Raw genomic sequence first — 20,810 nt, 5'->3', positions numbered from 1 at the left:
GCTGTTAGATTTGGCATCAGCTGTTGGCCAGCCTCATCAAGAATAGATGAGAAATAAATCAGGTTGATTTTCAGTGAGGAAAGCTTGTATAAGATGTCAGGGAAAGCTTTCTAAGTATAAGGACATCTAAGACCAAGCTACATTAGGAAGGTTACATATACAGACAAATTAGGAAAACAAGGCAACGTGGGAGGGAAATGACATATTATCCTTTACAATGGTGCTAAAAGCCTCCAGTAACTGAATGTGCCAAAATGAAACAAAAAATTATTGTTGCACATGTCAACGTGTTGGATCCATTTTTACAGGAAATAGGCAAAAGCAATCCTTTCCAAATAAATAACGCACAACTTAAAACTAGTGGCTTTGAAACTTTTTAATACTGCATTTGCTTTAAAATAGCCTTTTCATTTTTAGACTACATTTTGGGAAAAATCATAGTATAAATTTTCCATACACTCCTTGAAGAAGTGTTTGGAAAAAAAATCCACTAGCTGACAATACAGTTCTGCAATTTTTATTTTATTTTTCTAATGAAAACTGATCTTCATGACAAAGTCAGTTTTCTGTATGAGGTACAGAATACTTTGTTACTTTTTAGCCAAAAACTAAGCTACCACTTCACAGTGTTAACACTTGCTCTTTTCTTTCCACAGTCTAGACAGAAGCAGTGACTCTGTAACTAAGGCTTCCAAATCCTTTCAGTTATAAAACCTCGGTTTTAAAATTTCACAACACTTTAGCTAATGACACGGCTCTGACCAGGACTGTTAATAACCCTAACTGTTTGCTGCAGGAGCAATGCTCAGCCATACAATCAGATTGTCATCTCTGTCCCAGTAGGGCAAATCTTCCTCAAAGTTGCCAAGGGCAGGGGGAGAAAGAAATAAAGCCATGGATGAATGCTGACCCAGTTCTCATTGATGGTAAAATCCCCACGGTGTTCACTGATGCCAAGACTTTGTCTAGGGAAATTATTACAATTTTCTGCTATCATAACGAGTTAAAAAATCAGGCTGTTTACTGCTGAATGCCACCTGCTGTTGCCTGGCAAAGCATATTCAAACAATTACACAGGACATATTATCATAACGAATGGCTCTTTTAATTTACAAATCCAGAAGTCCTGTGCTGAAGTGGTACCATTATCCCCAGTCAAGGGTGGGGTGAAAAGCTGGAAAAACAGGGAGAAGAGAGATGGGCGCACAGACAAGAGCGTTTCTCCAGGCAGAACAGTGGCCAACGGGTGGACGGGGCTCAGCTACCCCAAGATCTAGTGCTGCATCTTTTCCTACAGGCCTCACATGTAGTTCAGCAGGAAAGGATTTCAGGATTTCACGCTGTGCATTGTCTGTCAAAACACACACAGAAAACCAGCAGCTGGTAAAGCACTATATGTTGCTTATTTCATCACATTCCACATGAACCTGACAGGAGACATGGTGTGTCAGGCTCACAGGTCCGTTTGGGAGAACCAGTCTTCAGCAGCGACCAGCAGCAGTGGCAAAGCAAAGTTTGAGGGGAATTACAGAAATACAGTAAATCATGAAGCAGTCTACCAAGGACTGCACCTTATTTTCTTCTCTTGAAACAAAAATATGTGAACTAATGTTTCTTTAGAAAGAAAAAAAAATTGGTCACGCAATCTGTGTTTTTCAGGAAATCAAACTAGATGATCACAGTGATCACTTCTGGCCTTGCAATATATTAATTTAAAAAAAAATGTCAAACATCAACTTCATTCTCTGTGGTTTTCCCCTATGAAGTCCAAAGAACTTAGGAAACCCACTCTTCATCTCTTGGATTTTACAATAAATCTTCCTTTACTGATTCTACAAAAGCCATGGAAATCAAATATCTTTTCATTTCCAGCTTCTGCAAATAATCAAAACTTTGTTCAACACTATGGCTTTTATTCCAACACACATAAATAGCTTCTTGACTTGCACAAAACCTGAAACCACTTTAATCAATCAGCTATATATAGTCTGGATAAGTACTGATTTTGAGATTCTGGGTATACAGCCAATCCTGTGCTATTTGCTAATACTTTGATCTAAATTTACATTATTTTAAGAAGAAAAGAAAAATATTCTGGGGAGAACAAAGACTATGGTAAAGAAATTACAATCTGTAAAAGCTAGAGGAAATGTACATTAACTAAAAATTCAACTTGTTCCAAAAGCATTTCAGAAGGCAGAAATACATTTAGACTTATCACAAAATGAGACACAAATATCCATAAATTTGTTATTTTGTTACTCCCACAGGAATTCACTGCTGATTTTCCAGAAATCTACCACTACATTAAGTATATTTAATAGCATTAGTAGACAGCACTACAGTTTCACTGGGGGTGTGTGTGTGTGTAACATACTGCTCCGTTTTCTATGGCAGCATTATAGTGCAGGTGATTTATGTCTGTGTAACAGAAAGGGCTATTCTGTAGAAATATCACAGGAAATGACACACAGGAAATAAACCAACACAGACATCTTACAATCATTTCCTAAGCTCTAACGCAGCAATCTGCTGAGCTCCTGAAACAACCCAGATGCTGCTGACGCAAGGAATGAACAAGCACCAAAAAGGCTTCCCTTTCCCAGCATGGCTTCTGGGTCCTGGGAGTAGAAAAGGATGAACAAAGCAACAAGCGATGGAACAGCCATTTGCCACCTGGAAATATGCTTTACTGAGTATTAGCTCTTCAGTACTGTCATGGTTCATCTATGGTGGCTATCAACAGATAGGGGGGACCCGCAGCAGCTGTGAAAACAAGAAAGCTGAAGATTAATGTGTGGTGAATGCTCAAGTAATGGCTGGGGAAAAGAAGGCCACATGGAAAACAGTTGCAGTAAGCCTCATGCCAAAGTCCTCTCATCTTCTTGTCTGCCTCCCTCCTGAAAAGGGGCTTATATGAAAGATGGTAACAGACTTTTTAGTAGGGCTTGTAGCGAACGGACAATGTATAATAGTTTTAAACTAAAGGACAGTAGATTCATAGTCAACATAAGGAAATTTCTGATGATGGGGGTGGTGAATCACTGGCATAAATTGCCCAGAGTGGTGGTAGATGACCCATCCCTGGCAACGTTCAAGGTCAGGTTGGACAGGGCTCTGAGCAACCTGATCTAGTTGAAGATGTCCTTGCTCACTGCAGGGCAACAGGTTGGAGTAGACGACCTTTAAAAGTCCCTTCCAACCCAAACTACTCTGTCAGACGTCCTATGATTCTATGAACTACCAGCAGTTCCACTCAGATACCATCCTGTTAGCTAGCATGTGTTATTCTGCTCTGATGCTCAAAAGCATCCATTCCTTTCCCACAAGCTCCTACTGTGTCGGGTAGCAGACACAGTAAAAATTCAGTCCCTGCCCTCAAGAGCACTTAAGTCAGGTTTCAGCAAGACATCAACAGATGCAAAGAAATAATCATGTTTCAGTCAGGTTTGCCTATATGCAATGGAAGACCACATCCTGGAAGCCAGATGTACTCAGTAACATTTTAACGTGGATTTTATAAAGGAATGCTAGGACATAGCTCATAAGGGTTTAACTGAATGCCCAGTATAGAGAACTGTTTTTCATCTAAGTAAATTTTACCAGTTAAAAATTATCAGAAAATGAAGAAATATCTCAGCCTACTATCTCATTATTGCTCAGTATTCTACTATTTCCACTCACCCTTCGTACAGCCTTTTAATGGAGATTAAAATACATGAAAGCCACATATGCAGACATGTATACAACACATTAAAAATAATACGCATCTGACATCAGCATCCTAGGCTAAGAATCAAAATGAGACATCTTTATACTATTATTTTCTAGGAAAAAAGAGCAGAAATATTCTATGTGAATTTGAATAAACAGAGGTCTACACAAGCAGATTACACTGACACACACTTTAAATGTAACTATTTCTTGGAATTTTTTTCCTCACCCATTAGAGGAATTAGCAGAACATTAGGAGAACATCCATGTCATTCCATGACATGTTGTTGGGGGTTTTTTTGAGACGGAAGTTTTTTCCTCAAAAAATTTCATGTGCAATTTTACCATTAAGTACATTGAGGTCACATAGCTGGTGAAATACCTAAAGCAATCAGCTAAGCAGCAAAGAAACATAAGACTAATTTTACTACTGTATAACTTCAAGTAAAAAAAAGTTTGAGAAAATCAGTACAAAATTTGCTGTCAGTAGGTGAAACTTCCCACTGTAAAAATAAGTATAATTTTCTTCAGGTAACTGAAAAAGATACCGAAGACTTTCACTATTACCTACAAACAATGGAATCATAAAATACACATATGATGTATAGACACTCAAACCATCTTAAAGCACCATGGGTGAAATCTTTGTCCCATTAAAGCTGATTGCAAACTTGCCATTAACTTCAACAGCGACATAATTTCATCCATTGTGCCAACTCATGAAGCAGAAAAAGGGTAAAGGAAGAGTTTTGAGATATAAAACTAAAACAACAAATAAGAATGTTATAATCACCACTTCTGATGCCTTCCATCTTCCATGCAGTTTCTGCCTCTGCCGCCGATATGCCAACAAGCTGAAGGTTCAGTGCTTAGGCAGTTGATTTATCGGTCCCTGTGATACAGATTTGGACCATGCCCTGCCCTTTCCCCTGTTCCATGCCCAGCGAAACACAACACAAGAGCTCTTAGACCAGCTGCCTTTTAATAGTGAGGGAAAAGATCCACAACAGCAAAAGTCAGCTTTGCAGTGACTCAGTTCAGAGCACTGCACTTCCTAAAACTGGGAGGTTTTTGGGTTTTGTTTTTTTAAGGTTAGAGGGAAGTTCCTCAACGGATCAGTGTGCAAGATCCCTTATCAGTGATGCAGGAAAGTGGGTGGCACCATTTGGTTTCCATTCAAATTCCACTCTGATCCCAAATTAAAGGGAGTTTTGCAATTATATTGTCACCTCTTCAGATATACTGCAAAGACTTCAAAGGAAGAACATCTCTGGAAATCACATGGCTTGGTAGGTCCAAAGGGAGAAATATACCTAAAGGCCAAATGTCTTTCATAAGATACTGCACTCTAGTAACAGCTGTTACTCATATACAAACAACCCACTTCTGGGCAACCTAAACAACAACTGTATCAGTATATGAAGAGTTTTCATGCAAGACCTTATTGAATGAGCTAAGGCTACATTTACTGTCCCAGCCACCTGAAAACTAAGTTCTGCAGCACTGTAGGAACTTCTACCAGATCACTGTTGCTACAGGGAAGTGCACTGAACTTCAGAACTATTGAGGTATTATACATTGTATTTTCTTTATTTAAAAAAAAAAAAAAATAATTATGTTTATAAAAAATCTCAAATTTAGCACACCTGTTTTGTTCAGTTCCATCAACAACTATTTTTTAAATGCCAACAACAGGCCAGGCAGAACACACATTAAATTTCCGGTCACGTAAATGCATACAACATCTGGACTGGACTAAGAAATATAAGCAAACAGTATTGTAAGCAAACAGCAAATACAAAGAGGCAACATTTCCTTAAATGTTGTCTTTTAGAAAGAGAAAATCCTCCTCAAATTTCTTTTTAATACTGTCCACAATGCTTTTATAAGACATCAAAGTTTGTGCAAGGCACAAGCATGTGAACAAGAAACATTGACTCCGTTTTAAAGTGAGGATACTCAATACCCACTACCCAGCATTTTCTTTCGGGATCTTCTATTTTCAAGATCATTTTGCTATCCTATTTAACATTATCCTGTATTACACCGTCAATGATTTTGAAAGTCGTTCTCCAATCTGAAAGTGTAACGTGGTGTTTAAGAGATTAGCTCCATATGCAAACTCAGCTGATGACCGTAGGGAACATTTCATGTATGTAATTTTAAGAAGCAAAACCCCACCTCTCTGACATATCAGGATAGAAGATGATGTATCAGTAGATCACGCTGTAAGGTTTCACAGGAGACTGGAAAGAGGAAGCAGAAATGAGATCTCACCCTCAGCAGGAGTACACCTCTGAGCAGACAAAAAGCAGCTGCTGCAGAACCTCAAGATATCTGTAGCCTGTTGACAACCGTGGTAAGGCTCAGGTGGCAGAACAATGATCTACCATGACTGACAGTGAGCTCAGTTAAAATGCCACTCGGAAAAATACAAACACAAATACTCCTTCTGCTCCCATGCTCACACACAGAGCACCACTGTTTCTGCTCGAGGCCTGGCCATACAGACCAGGAAAAACCTGGGGTGATGCTCATTGCGTATCAGCTGCACCACCAATGCATACTCCCCTGCCACCTCGTGTTACAGCAAAGGAGGATGACACATCCAGCACGACAGACAAGCTACATCTTGCTGGCCGCAGAGCAAGAGTGGGCACACAGGTAGGTGCCCCAGCAGAGCTGCGGGTCAGCACACCCTGCTCCCCCAGGAACTTGTCTTCCCCTTCCCATGGCACCCCAAGAGCTCCACGGGGGAAAGGTGCACTTTGCTCCTTTCATCCCAGCGTCTTGCCAGTGGTACCAGCTCACACAACTATCAAACTGGATACACATAACAGGGAGAGCTGCCCAGTGGCTGGAGGGGCAGCAACATTAAGCTTTGTCAGGTGTTCCGAAATTTTCAGTGTCATCTTTAGTGAGGCTGATGATCCCGGCTGCTGTCAGGCAGGGGAGGATAAGGCTCTGACAGAGAACATCAAAGCAATGGGAAATCAATGTACGGCTAGAAATAAGGGAAGGCTGAAACTACAGCTAGCCAGCTTTGGAGATAGGAATATTATCTCAGCTGGAAGTCTTGAGGACCTTATACATTCCTTCTGGGGTTACAGTGCAAAAAAATGTATACACCAGATTGATTTTTTAGAAAATCAGTAACTAACTTTTACTGAGTTTCTACACTGTTGCCTGTCAAAAGAAAATGTTTCCTGAATACAGAGCCTAAACAGCAGGCCACAAGGCTTCCCTCAGTAGACCAACATTTTCTTCTGCTTCCTCAGCCTTTTTTGCACTTCTCCTCTTGCACACTATGCTGGAACATCAGCCACAGGGGCTTGGCCAAAGAGCCATGAAGCTTCTTTCTGCCATGCCCCTACCCTGTTTTGCATGAAGTTTGAATGCACACTGTTGGTACCAGCATTATGTGTTATTGAAAGAGTTTTTAAGATTGCTCTGTTCCATGGTTTATGTGAAAGCACCGGTGCGTATTTTTCTCCTCACATTTGATCAGCTTCCTGATCATTCTATCACAAATTTGGGGTTTTTTTCCCCCTGGGTCTACAAACTTTTGTTTGGCATTTTCTCATCCAATCAACCACAAGAGTAAAACTTTCACTTGGAAAGGAGATAAAGAACCAAGCCTTATTTTTAATTACTGTAACCGAGGAACAATTTGTTGCAAGAGTCTACAGATAGCGTTATGATCATATCATAATCAAACATCTGAGTCCACAGTCTTACTGCATATGCCAGCAATGCTGGGCCATAATTAAACAGCTATTAAAGTAAGCACACAGTGACCTACTTATCTCAACTATACATCAGCTTTGCTTCAAAAGAGGTTCTTCTGAAAAATCAGGTGTCAGTATTCCTCAGGCTATACCACCATGGAAGACCCCGCATGAACACATACCAATAGATACTTCACTTTTACCGCCTTCAGCACATCCGTATCCCACGTTAAGCAGCTCTCTTCCTAACTCAGGTTTTCTAGACCCGATGCATGCACAACAAATCATCCTCCAGAGCAACTTGAGAGTCGGTGTATAGCATGGGCACTCACGCTTGCATCTTCCCAAAGACAGAGCAACATTTAGAAGCTTATGGGCCATGCACAGCAAGTCGGTTCTTCAGTCGCAGGAACCAGGAGCCCTTGGACCTGGGGAACCAGAGCCCACTGCCCTGCAAGGGGAATGTAATCCACATGCCTCCAGCCAGCAGGAACTCCAGCCAGCCAGAAAGGGCTCAGTCCTGCAGAGCCTGAGGAAACATCCCTTACCAGGTACCTTCTTAGGGCTCAGCGCCTGCTGCCCCTTTCCAAGCTCACTTTAAACTGGAAAATCAGCACTGGGCCTGCAGGGTATCAATGCCTTCCTCATGAGATTAAGTTTTAAACCACCTGTATCTCCAGAACGTACTTTGCTGAAATACTTAATGAAGTCCGAGCAGTTATTAACAGTAACAAAATCTGTGCAACTCTGCCTGTACAGGCCGGCTGCTGTAACAAAATTCAGCTGCAACATAAATGCAGGAACAATCAAACTTGTTACTGCAATTCAGCAAGTAATTTCAGGTTATAAAACTGAACAGATGGCACTTGTGAGCTTTATTCAATATCTTGGACTTTTTAATTAGATTCCTGTTCGGGTCATTCTGCTGGTCTACAGCAGGAGACCTCAGGTTTCAAAATAACCTTAGGAATCCCATTGCTTTGTCTGATAGAAACCACTACGTCAGGGAACTGCTGCAGGCTCAGCTCCTGCTGCTTCCACCCCAGGAACCAGTCAGCAGGTAATTAAAAGAGCAGAATTAAAGGGATAGTCCAAAAATGCAGCAACGCCTTAGCCAAAATGCAAATTAACGCTGTAATGCGCCACACTGTTTTATAATTTCAGGATGTTCTCAGTATGTTTATCATTAGGAAGCTGTATGCCGTAATTTTCTCTTACATGTCTTCACGTGGTTCCCAAATTCACCTTCTGCCATTGACAAACTTGCTCTGGGTTTTCACTGCTTTTTGGAAAGCTGCAGGTGATCACAATCAAAATGAAACAAAATGTACTGACTGCTGAAAGCTGATAAACTTGCAAGGCAATAAATAGTGGATCTACCCCACAGCACTGAAACATGGCAGAAACCACCAGCAGGCTCTGATGGTTGTGAGACCCAATGCCCCAACAGATGTTAGTCTCATTAAGTGTTAGAATCAGGTCCAATACTTCCTGTTACCAATACAGGTCAAGCAAACGAACGACCCAAGCCCCCAACAGATTGACCAATATGACAAATTAAGATCTTTTTACAAGTGCTGCAGTACATTAATCTCAGTAACACTTTCAACCTGAGGCAACGGAGCATGGCACGACACACCAGAGCAGTAAATCTAGTTGTATGCATCACAACGGCACAGCATTGCTGCCGTCCTTTTGTCAAAAGCAGTTAGAAGTTGACTATTTTGGAGTTGGTTGGTTGTATTACTTCACCTTTTTGAGGAGGGAAAAACTCCAAAACTCAGAAGACCTTCTAGACTGTTGTAATCATTTCAACGTCACATTGATCACTCCTGCAAGTCCATTTCCATTTTATAACATATCCTGAATGTATAACCTAGCACTAAGAATAACCTGTGTGTTTTAGAAAATGGGCCAAATACTCTGATAACCAAACAACAGCAAATGCAGAGCTTGTGCATATTTACTTCTGTGGCACTGGTGCCCTAAATTCCTTTCAGATAGCAGAATTCTAAAGTCATTACAAAATGTACCAATGCTTCATTATATACTAATTTTAAAAGACATGAGTGGGTTACAAAATAGACTGAATATATAGATACCAATTTTTTTAACTGTTTGAGTATCATACAATAATCTGCTCTAAGAGTCACATGCCTGGTGTGTGTCAGTCAGGAAAAAACCTGCAACTTGGACAGTTCCCTTGTTTATTCAGCACAATTTTGCCCCAAAATATTTTGTCAGGCAAGAAAAGCAATCCTGTCCTAGCACAGGAGGTGACCGAATCCCTCTGAAACTTCAGCCCTCACCAGTGGATGTGTTTAAGATCGCATCAGACAAACTCCCGGGGAATGAGGATGAACTGGATGCACCGAGGTCCAACCCTGCTCCCTACGGCTTTGTGATGTGCAGAACTGCCCATAGGCCTAAACTTCCTAAAAGCTGGCTTTGTCAGGGTTGGGCAGTGGATTCCTGTGACAAAGCCTAAACATGGCTGGACTTTGTGTTAACTAGTAGCATACATGGTGCAGTAGATAGCACAGTGCTGACAACAATGTGGGGTTTCTGCAATTAATAACAGCAAACAATGCTGAAGGAATTAAGAATAATGAAAAGCCAAATAAACACACTCACCACCCTTTTATAAAACATCATGATTAAGTCTTCTAAAATCTCTAAAACAACCCCCTTATTTCACATGACAAAACTAAAAGGGGTGGAGGAAACCTGCCTTCCCATAATCTCAGTTGCTCCAGCTCTTTCATACCCTCAACCAAAGCGTTGGTTTCTCTCTCATATGCCATGCATAAGATTTGTGACTACAGCAGAAAGACATCTGATGATCACCAGAACTGAACTTTAATGCCTCTCCGTCCTCTGGGGACAGTGAGACAACAGGAGCAGGGCACCTCTTTGCTGGTAATGTTCTGTCTAATTCTGGAACGATGCAGTCTACACCAGAAACTGCTCATTCATTCCCTCTCCTTTGATAGACACACATCTACCACATCATAACACTCATAATAGCTGAGCAGGAAAAAGCCTAAACCCCTCCCTCTCCCTCCTTAAGTATAGAAAACTGCATGTATGCTATTTACAGATTTGGATGCTTGTCTGGACTGAAGTTTTGTAAATACAACCTATTTTGAAGTCAGAGGCATTAAATGTTGGATGAATGCCTCGAGACAAACAATTCAGATAGCCTACATTTTCCCCAGTGCTAGTGTTCACTGTTGGGTGACTAAAACCTCAAAGGCACCCAGCCAATACGAAACGTTAAGACCCAGGGACTAAAGCGAATTTTAAGCTGGTTGTAGCTGGACCTTGGCCTATAATGTTTTATAATCCAATTTATACATTCAGAAATAAACAAACCGAAAAAATAAAAACAAACAAACCTTGCATAATTTATTTGCTCTCCGTGTGCTGTGTTTCCCTCTGCATCCTGGGGTGAAAGCACAGAGGGAGGGTGGGGTGTGCTCTTAATGCTGCCCCTGCCGCTTCCCCGAGCTGAAGAAATTTTTGCTGGAAGTCTCTATTTTCATAGCGCTGGCAATCTGAAAAACAAAAACTGTTTTGTTAACACGTGTATCCCTAGATACATTGGTAGTAAGTTTCATTCTGAATCACTGCCAACTAAATCATTAACCTCTCCCATGCAAAGCCAACAACTCACATGCAAAAAAAAGGCAGCCAGGAACATCTCTGCTCAATTCACACCTCACTCACACATTCTGTGCGGGCCGCTCATGCGCGGCAGCTAAAACCTCTTTCTGTATACAAAGGCAAGTTAGAAACCGGTAATGCAACACATTACAAACACATGCTTCAAGAGGAGGTTTTGTTAAACTGTCTAGGATTCCATCTGGGAAACACACAACCAGGCAAGGCGGCTTGAAATGGGCCAGCACCATCACGGTCCCCTTTCTGCAGTGGTGGCACTGACCGCAAAGGGTGCCTGCACCACAACAGGATTGTGATCCACGCAACAGCACCTTCGGGTCCATTCCTGCATGTTATTGAAAGCTTCTCACATCCCAGGCCTGGACAGGCTATCAAATCCCAGCCGGGACCTCTGCAAAATAGTTGCACATCAGCTACAAGGACCTCCCACGGAAGTTTTCTTGCACCAGCCAAGCCAGGTTCTCAAAAGCCGGCCGTTGCTTTTGAGTAGACCCATACAGAGTAAGGAGCTGCTGTTTTGCTCACACTACCCAAAAAAGGTAAGACAGAAGATACATCTGCTCTTCTTGTTCGATGCAAATACACTGAAGATGGTGTCTAACTGAGCTCCCAAAAGCTGGCAAGGAGAACTTTGTGCTCTGCAAAGTCTGTCATTTTCATGCTGCAAAGTGTCAGACTGTATTACAATATTTTCCGTGATGTTTAAATTGGCACAGCTGACTTTCAACAGCTTCTTCACGGCACATAGCACCTTGTCATAAAAATTTCCTTATTTCTACAACAGTTAAACTGACATACCACAGAATTAAAACTAACACAAGAATTTTATCTTACTCCTCATGCTTCAAAAGGCAGATCTTACTGAAAAGCCTGGTGATGGAGTCTGTGTACAACAAAACAGAGTCTCAATTAAAATGTTACATGCAAACATGTACAACAGAAACTAGGGTTTACTCCTCCATCTAAAACTGTCAAACATACAAACAGGGTAACATAATACTAGACATTTCTTTTTTCTAACGTTACTCAGTGGAATTAGAGCAAAGTCCCAAACTGACTTCACCAAAACCAAAGGCTATTCCATTAAAATAAAATGCAGGCAAAATAGGACATAATGCAGGCTGCAAAACCACCATATAAAAGGGAGAAATTAACAATGGGCCAACAAAGAGCAGTATCAGGCTGCAAGTTACACCCAAGAGGAAGCAGGAGTAATAAGGTGTAAGTAATTTTTTTCTTTGCTTTTACCATAAAACCACTTTTAAAGTTTAGAGATAAAGATAGAGACTTGCTTTGCTGGTGGGGAAGACTAAACATCTATCTACACCGAACATTTAACCAAAACCCTCCTTATCATCAGTGTAAGAGACACAGAGCCAGCGCTGCAGGGCAGGGCTGCAAGTGCCACAATGATGGCATTCAGGTAACATCACCGTGACCCATGTGCCATGGATCCCTTCTGTCACAAAGTTCATACTGCTGCTACCATGCCTGATGTGTATTTTTTATCATACTTTTCCTACAGCATGGCACAGCATGGATCTGTTCCTCAAAAAGACACAACACAGCGCTTCCTTCACCATAGTGCCCAGTTTCTCAACACCAGCAACTAAAACTCAAAAGACTTGGATGGTAGCTTGCTCTCACCCACATGATTGCAAATCATCTTTGCTGATGATTTGGTAGACATGGAGTGAGACCTAATGTGATGCTAAATGCAAGACCCGTGTCAGTATAAACATGCAATTTCAACCACGTAGAGTTAAACTCTGCCGTCATGGACTTTTGCTGGCCCATAACTATAGGGGGAAGGCAGCTGCTGTTAGCTAATTACAGCCGTGGTGACCTCATGGTACTAACACTCAGTCATCCCAGATTCGTAAATGTACAGCTAAAACGTTGCAACTGGGGCAAGAACAGGCAGAAATGAGAGCACAACACTTACAGCAGGCAGGTGATGTACTACTTTTGATATGAAAAAAACAATTTATGGCAAAGTAATACATGAGGTCCCTACCGGTCAGCTCTTACTCAGAGACTTATTAAGGACAATATCCTGCTGTTTGAAGAAAACTTCCTGGCCAAGGAAGAGGGCCCAACTTTTTGAAGTGCTTCCAGCACTCCCAGAAAGCTGCCTCTCAGGGAGGTCACAATGCTCCCCTGCAAACAGTCCATCAAACGTTGACGGAAGTTTGCCATGGTGAATACAAACTTCCCAGCAATGCTCTGTCAGCTCAGTGATGCCTGTTTCCCCATATCTGCACACTCCTGAATAACAAGGCTTAACATAAGGAAAATCTATAGGCCTCCAAATAAAGGATAGGATGTTGCTGTGTACATAGAGAGCTCTACTCATTCAAGTACCTTTTTAAAGCAGGCTAGGAGGAAACACGCATCATACACCGGTGAATTAAAAACACTCCTCTTTCCCCTTTTCTAAAACAGATCTTTTAATAGCACGGATTCTCATCAAATTTCTACTGAGGGCAAAGCACTTCTGAAGGACTCAATCTGAAAAAAATATTTCTTGCATCCAAAAAACACGGTGAAGGGTAAAAAAAGAGAAAGAGGTTCTTAAAAGACAACTGCTGCTATACTAAAATAACAGTTACATAAACCTCACACATCTCAGAATGAGCTTCTAGCCTCCTGTATACTAACAAATAATGACAAATCTCTGGGTGCTAAGCATGGCAAATACAATACTATAGGCTCTGCATTTAATTAAGGACAGGTAGGCGTAGCTGTGAATGTCTTAAGAGAACAGATTAGTAGGTGCTACAGTACCAGAACTTCAGTTTGTCATTAATCTCGTATTCACACTTCCATTTCACTGCTGAATAGGGGTGTAAGCAAAAATAAACACCAGCAAATGTCTAGCTGGTATGGCAGTGAAGTAAAGACATCAGTACAAAGATATCATGGGCCCTTCCAGCTCCATTGTAAACCAAGAGTGAATTACACTATAGACTCAAAAGCAACATTAAAGTCATGGATCTAGTTCCTGAGTTGCTATCTGGGAAGGGCCGTACAAACTCAGGGTAGGTGCCACCTGCAAGAGCAGGGAGAAAACACCAGCTGTTGGTTTTTTTTTTGCGGGGTTGCCAGACATCTTCAGTACAAACTATAGCCCCTTGTTAAAGCCACTGTACAATAACCAGGTGCTGAGCAATTCAGGAACACAATGCTACAAACACTTTGTTTCAGCCGTAGTATGTTTCCTGTGTCAAAAGGAAGGCATGAGATGCTACCAAACCTCAACAGGTCTGGCAAGAAGGAAGCAGAGGTGACGCTTGCTCATGCGGTTCCCCTGGAGGGTTAGCTGCTTGTAACCAAACTAATGACAGCACAGTGCCCTCCTATAAAATGCACTGCAAACTGCTCTCCAGGGTAGTTATGCACAGTATATACATCCAGACCCTCACCTCTCGAGATGTCATCAGACAGGCACAGAGATTTTAACTTCTTCTATGCCATCTATGTTCAACCAACAACCAGAGAACAGCGTGTGGCAGCTGTTGTAGCTTTCTGCAACAGTCCATCAGTTTGCTACATGTGGTTTTCTTGGAATTCTGCCCCCTCCCTTTTTCCCTGGAGAAACTTGGGAATAGTCTGCAGATCAGATGTAATACCATGGAAAGCTGCTTCTGCTTACATGGGCGGGGGGGGGGGGGGGGGTGGGTGGAATAATAATCCCACAACTTTTTCAGCATTGAACAACTCTAAATGTGCCAGCATACTGGACACACACAGTCAGGATACATTCAATCTAAGCAGCAGCACAGCTCGTGGGAGTCCAGGGTGCCCAGTGACACACTGAGCATCAGCTCTGCTCTGAGGCTGCAAACTCTCAGGTCCACAGGAAGGGACTGTTTACCGAGCGCATCTTCTCCCCCTGACCGCAAAGCCAGGGCTATGCCACAGCCTGCAGCTCTTCCCAGAAGGCAGAAGCCATCTGCACAAGGAAAGCTGGACTTCCCTTCCCTGTGCCTGCGTGTTTGCTTTGGGAAACTTCACATTCCCGAGCAGAGTTTCAGAATCTACCCTAACTCCTCTGTCAGATGCAGAACTGAGCCAAGGAGGAATGTATGCCTGGGATGATCCAAGCCTTCCCAGTCTCTCTTGCTATTTTCAGAATGTATTTCTGAAAGCAACTGAAAGTACTTTTTCATTTTTATTGATGATTTACAGGCAGCACAGTAACAAAAGTGCTGACTTTTTTCCTAACTTTTGACTGATCCTATGAGAAAAAGGAATATCTTGTTAACGTTACTTACTTTTAATTTACTAATTCTATACAAAACCAATGATCATCATCTAAAGCCTCTAACTCTCTACTCAGCAATTTAATTAGAAAGATGATAATTGATTAATCCACTTAGGTTAATCTGGAGAAGGTGTGACTGACCAACAGATCACTCCACCCCAGAGAAATGCGCATTAACCAGTTCTGCACTGAACTGCTTTCCTCTTCATTAACATCAAACAGAAGAGCAAAAACCCACAACACAACAAAAACAAAACCCCAAACTTTCAGTGTTAAACCTCAGAAATATTTTACTTTATTCTTTAGGAAGTCTCACATTTTCTTGCTTTGGATTTCACAGCCATCTATTTAATTTTTTTGAATTATGGTTTATATATATTTTTATATTTTTACACATATATTTATTATTATATATAAAACAAACCCAGGCTGGAGGTTCAACATGCATTTGCAAAGCCCTGCCAAAGAACTGCAGTCATAAATTAGTTGGCTCAGGCAAGCAGCGAGGGATGACACTGATACTCGACAGGAATGTACACAGCGTTATGAACACACCACAACTGAAACCAGGCGTACTCCCATCCAGCGAGTGGTTTCAGTGTCCCACCTACAAAGACAATCGAAAAGAAACCCTTATTTAAGGTTTCCTCACTCTTTTTTTAAGCTCTCATCAAAATTTCTCCAGCCACAGGCTGACCTACAAACTGACCATGAGTCTTTTACCCCTAAAAAATGGGTAAGCCTTCCTTGACCGTATCTGTGCACCACAACTCACACTGCCCTTAGCCTGGTAAAGCTCACGTTTCACCTGCCCTTAGGTTACAGTTCTGTCTGCTGATGCTCTGAACAGCAAGGACCATCTTTCCTCTTTCCATGAACATCCCCTCCTGGTCTCTGCACACCAACAAAAAGCGTCCCCACCGCATGACCCTCTCCTTGCCCACCACCCTGTGACCAAGGGGGAGGGCCATCTCCTTCCCACAGGTCTGATCCCTAGGTGATTCAAGCAAATAGCCCTCCTGCTCCATCTGCCCTTGACCAGGAAGATCTGCAAGGTGGTAGGTAGAGTTGGTGCCTCAGTTCTGCGTACAGGAGTGGCCCAATCCTTCTCCTGGTCACCAGAAAGTGACACTAGGAAGGCAGACATGGGGCAGACTGGATAGCCAGGCTAGGTAGGGCAGGGAGGGAGGAGCAGAGCTTTCTCTTCCACATCCTAAATTACATGCTTCATATCATCTCTTCTCCTATGTATGCTTCTTCCCGTACTTGGAACTATTTATTCACTTACAAAGCCCAAGCCACCACACAGGACACACCACGGCCCCGCAGAACTCCTGGTACATGGTTAGAAAGGGTTCTTCCATTGGCCTCTGTCAACTTAGTACATAATTAATACATGACATCAGCAGAAGTCAAGCGAGAAAGCTGATCCTACATCAGCATGCCATTTTAAGAGCATCCAGAACTGATCCATTGTGAATCCCTTTTCTGTTGCTGTTATGCCTGCTGGTGGAAATTTTTTTCTGAGATCGTTTATAGTTCAAGGTTATTTCATCATCAAGTTACGGAGAAAAAGAAATAAACCTATGTTATTGCAAAGGACTGGGACTGATAAGTAAATCTTACTGAGGCTTCTGATGGTCTTGCCAGCATCCATAGATCAGTTCAATGATGCAGACTTCAAAAGAGGGTGACCGATGGGGAAGGGGAACAGAAATAACAGAACCGAGCCTGATCTACGCGAGGGTCCATCACAAAAACACAGCTTTCTAGAGGTGACGGGATTAGATCTGCAGAGAGTGCAAGTGAGGCCCCATTACCAGCTTGGGACTCTCAATATCAAAACATTTTTGCAGTGAAGCAACTAAAGAAAATAAACGTTCCTAGTCAGGCAGAGATCAGTCATAAACCTTTTCTGAAATGGAGATGAACTCTCTTATTGTGTATTTAAAGCAAAACTATAAACCAAACCAGGCCATATCTTTATAAAGCAACACTGTGGGATTAAAGCAACAGCGGCGATATTCTCTGCCAGAGCTCAGGCTGAATACCGCAGGAAGGACCCACCAACAGTGCTACTGTTCAGGAAAAAAAATAAATAAATAAAAAAAAGCCATCGTTTCCTAAGCAAAACTTCAAAAGACGTTAACACCTTTTGCATAAAAAAGTTAGAGATTATTTCTGTAAAACCCTCCACGAAGCTAACAAAGAAAGCCAAAACATTGCACATTCAAAGGTGAGCCTCAGGTTTCCACAAAGCTAACACCACTATCAACAGGTCATTGCTCACATTTGGTGGTAGATACCAAATTAAGCACTTAAATATCTACATTTTACAGATACCATGCTGTCAGAAATGCTACAGAATATACTGTATTATCTTATATTTTTCCATGTACTTTATTCTCCCTTTTCCTGCACTTTCATTTTGTATAATTTTTTATATCATGTATAATTTTTACATATAATTTTATGTCACGGACAAGAAAATAGCCTGGTATTTTAATCCTGCGTTTTCATCAGGACATTCATAATTGATTGAAAGCAACAGAAAAGCTGGGGAAAACCAACCTCAAGATATTAACTTGAGATATAGGCCAAAATTCCGTCTTGTAGCTTAAATAGGTCTTGTGAAAGATTAAGCATATCAAGATAAACGTTTAAGAGAAACACTGGAGTTCCTCGCTCTTAGCTCAGCACACAAACTCACTGGGAAGTCACCCACCATTAACTTCAGCTGCCAGGCAGACAACTACAATTTGCCACACGGTTTAAGTCTTACCTAGGATTTTATAACACAGTCTTGAACTGCTTAATTGATTTAGTTCACTCTACAAGCCTTACATTTTTTTTTCCAAATTAAGAGCATATAGTTGATGTTGATGATACCACTTCCACTCACATAAGTTTTAATTAGTGGCATTTTTGTTGGTGGGAACATGCTTTAAGATGGGCAGCCAGTGCTAAGGAACAATCCTTACAGAATATCCTAACAGCCTGAACAGACTCAAAATGCTAAATGGTGTATCATGACTGCTGCAGGTTGCTAGGACATCTGTGGTAACATTCACCTTTGGGTATGAATGAAACGTGAACGGAAATCTGAAGGGCAACAAAACATCATTAGTCTTTCATCATGGTTAGCATGATGGATTAGCAGAAAGATTGTAAAAACAACCTAGTAATTTATACTCAGCAAGCAAATTACCTATTTGTTGCAAACAAGAGCTATTTCTTAGCCCACTAACTTGGCCAACACTAGAGGCTGGCAAGTGCTTCCTTCTCCCTTTCCATCTCACCTGCCCAACTATAAACTCTCCCTTCAAAAAAAGCTCCTGGTGCCTGTCAGGGATCACAACTGAGAAAGCAAAGATCTAAAGCATTCTCACTAGGAGATTTTCTGCCTTCTGAGCAAGCTGAATATTTTAAAGGGGTTTAAGATAGGGAGATTAAGAGTTCTCAATGCCATTATAAATGTAAAAGAACAACAGGAACATGGGAGGAGGGAACCCAAACTACATGAAGCCTTTAGACCTTAACTGGAGCAATGCTGAGATATCTGCAGCAGCTTCATTCCCACCCTGCAGAATGACTCAGACCTGACCTTCATCTTGCCATCAGCCTCAAGATATCAACCTGTGTTAGCCTGATTGCTTCAACAGTGTAAAGATAACATTCGTTAGACTCTTCTTTTTGTTGTTTTATTTCAACCTTCATAAAAATTCCAGTACTATGTTTATGCTTAGCTATTTTTAAATAAAATAGATCGATCCATCTTCTCTATGGAAGTCATGGCTCCAAGAATTGTGACTCTAAAACAACAAAGAATTATCGGTAAAATCCTAAAACTAGTAGTACTAGAGTCTCCCCACAATCTGGCAGAAAGAAAGGTAGAAGACAGAAAGATATTTTTCAGATCTTGTTCCTAAACTTTGGGCATCACACCCATTATGCTAGGCTCTCTTGAGTGGTACGTGGACCAGAGTATAAATTCTACTGCCAGCTTCATCAGAAATTAACGGCATGAATGATGACTAGTAAAACAGTGATGATTTCAACTGCTTTTCCATTACTGCCTCAAGTATGCCTTGGCATAAAGCTTTACCAGATTTGGAGGACTATTAAATGCCCAGATACCTTCTCCTCTGACAAAGCAGAAGCAGCGGTAACTGTGGAGCTACCCAGCCAGGGTACTTGGTACCACCCAGCATATTCATCACCCCAGGCACAGACAGTGGCTGGTGGGGTTGAAGCATGTTTTATAAAGTGGGAGTATTCCAAGATTTTATCAGCAAGCCTCTAACCTGCTTTTGTGAGCACGTGTAGATAACAATTTTCACCAGCTCTGGTAGGCTGGTAAATCTGGGTTAATTTCCACAGAGCTGCAAAAAGCATCTCGACTCCCCCCTCTACTCCCTGAAGGTATAACAGCTCTTTGAAGGAACGGCTGGCTAAATCAAGTTGACAAACCTCTCTGATTTTCTGTAATGCATTCTTTTAAAAACAGTTGGAGTTCTGCTGAAAACCTTTCCAAGAGTTTTCAGCCTGAAGGAGAAAAAACACTGTGGAAGTTTTGTATATGAATGACTGAAGGCTGGCAAGGCAAGAACTAAACACAGGTGAAAATACGATGTTAGAATATGGGAGGCATGCTTAAAGGGGCTCCTACCACCTCCATCTACCATATTTTATATATAATATTGTATAATGCAGTTGGAAATGTAAAGTCATAGTAAAACACTAATGGCTCGCCCTGTCTGTTGTTGTTGCTTCAATATTTTAAACAAGATTACTGCTGTTTTAGCAATATAAAGTATGAAACATCCAGATTTCTGTGTTGAAAATCCCTCTCTTGGTATCCAAGGCCAGGAAGGGACCACCTGATCCAGCCAGTCCTGTCACAAGCAGCCAGGCACTGCAGGCATCTGAAGGGTCTGTGGATCTTATAATCTGTCCATCCACATCGCGACTCACAAAACACTTCAGGAGATCTGACATGAAACCTGCAGTCTCTGGGAAGGGACCAAAAGGTGAAACACAAAGTGTACAGAGAGAGCAAAAGAGACTGGAGACCTTGCAAGGGTCCTATGGCAACACAGGATTTTCTATACTCAAGGACACAGCTCTATCACCAATCCTCATCATGCATGGAGAAAAGAAAGAAAAAAACCCAAGCTGCTAACTCCTAAAAAGGAATTTTGAAACAAATTACCTACAGTTCCTATCACAAATGACACCAGGTCCTTCACCTACCAACCATGTCCCTCTGGGTTCCTCAGCCAGTGCACCTTACACCACTCCTGAGCTAACGGAGACAGTTGCAGGGGGAGTCACAGCCAGAAGACGACATTGAGCAAAACCCTCTCTGGACATGACCCTCTCCACAGGAGAGGCTGGAAGACCAACCTTCTAATTTT

The 20,810-nt window shown here is 41.7% G+C and overlaps 1 protein-coding gene across 1 annotated transcript in view; it reads right to left on the bottom strand.

Moving 5' to 3' along the window:
• Positions 1-10,907: 10,907 nt before the first annotated feature.
• Positions 10,908-20,810, bottom strand: part of SCAF8 (SR-related CTD associated factor 8) — a 167,033-nt gene continuing 157,130 nt past the window's right edge. The window contains exon 21 of the mRNA XM_040597454.1: positions 10,908-10,999. The gene's annotated coding sequence lies outside the window, so the exon portion shown is untranslated. The remainder of the gene's footprint in view (positions 11,000-20,810) is intronic.

The sequence above is a fragment of the Falco naumanni genome, chromosome 6, assembly GCF_017639655.2.
Source record: "Falco naumanni isolate bFalNau1 chromosome 6, bFalNau1.pat, whole genome shotgun sequence".
NCBI classification, from domain to species: domain Eukaryota; kingdom Metazoa; phylum Chordata; class Aves; order Falconiformes; family Falconidae; genus Falco; species Falco naumanni.
The sequence above is the reverse complement of the archived record's forward strand: the minus strand, read 5'-3'. Positions and strand labels throughout refer to the sequence as shown.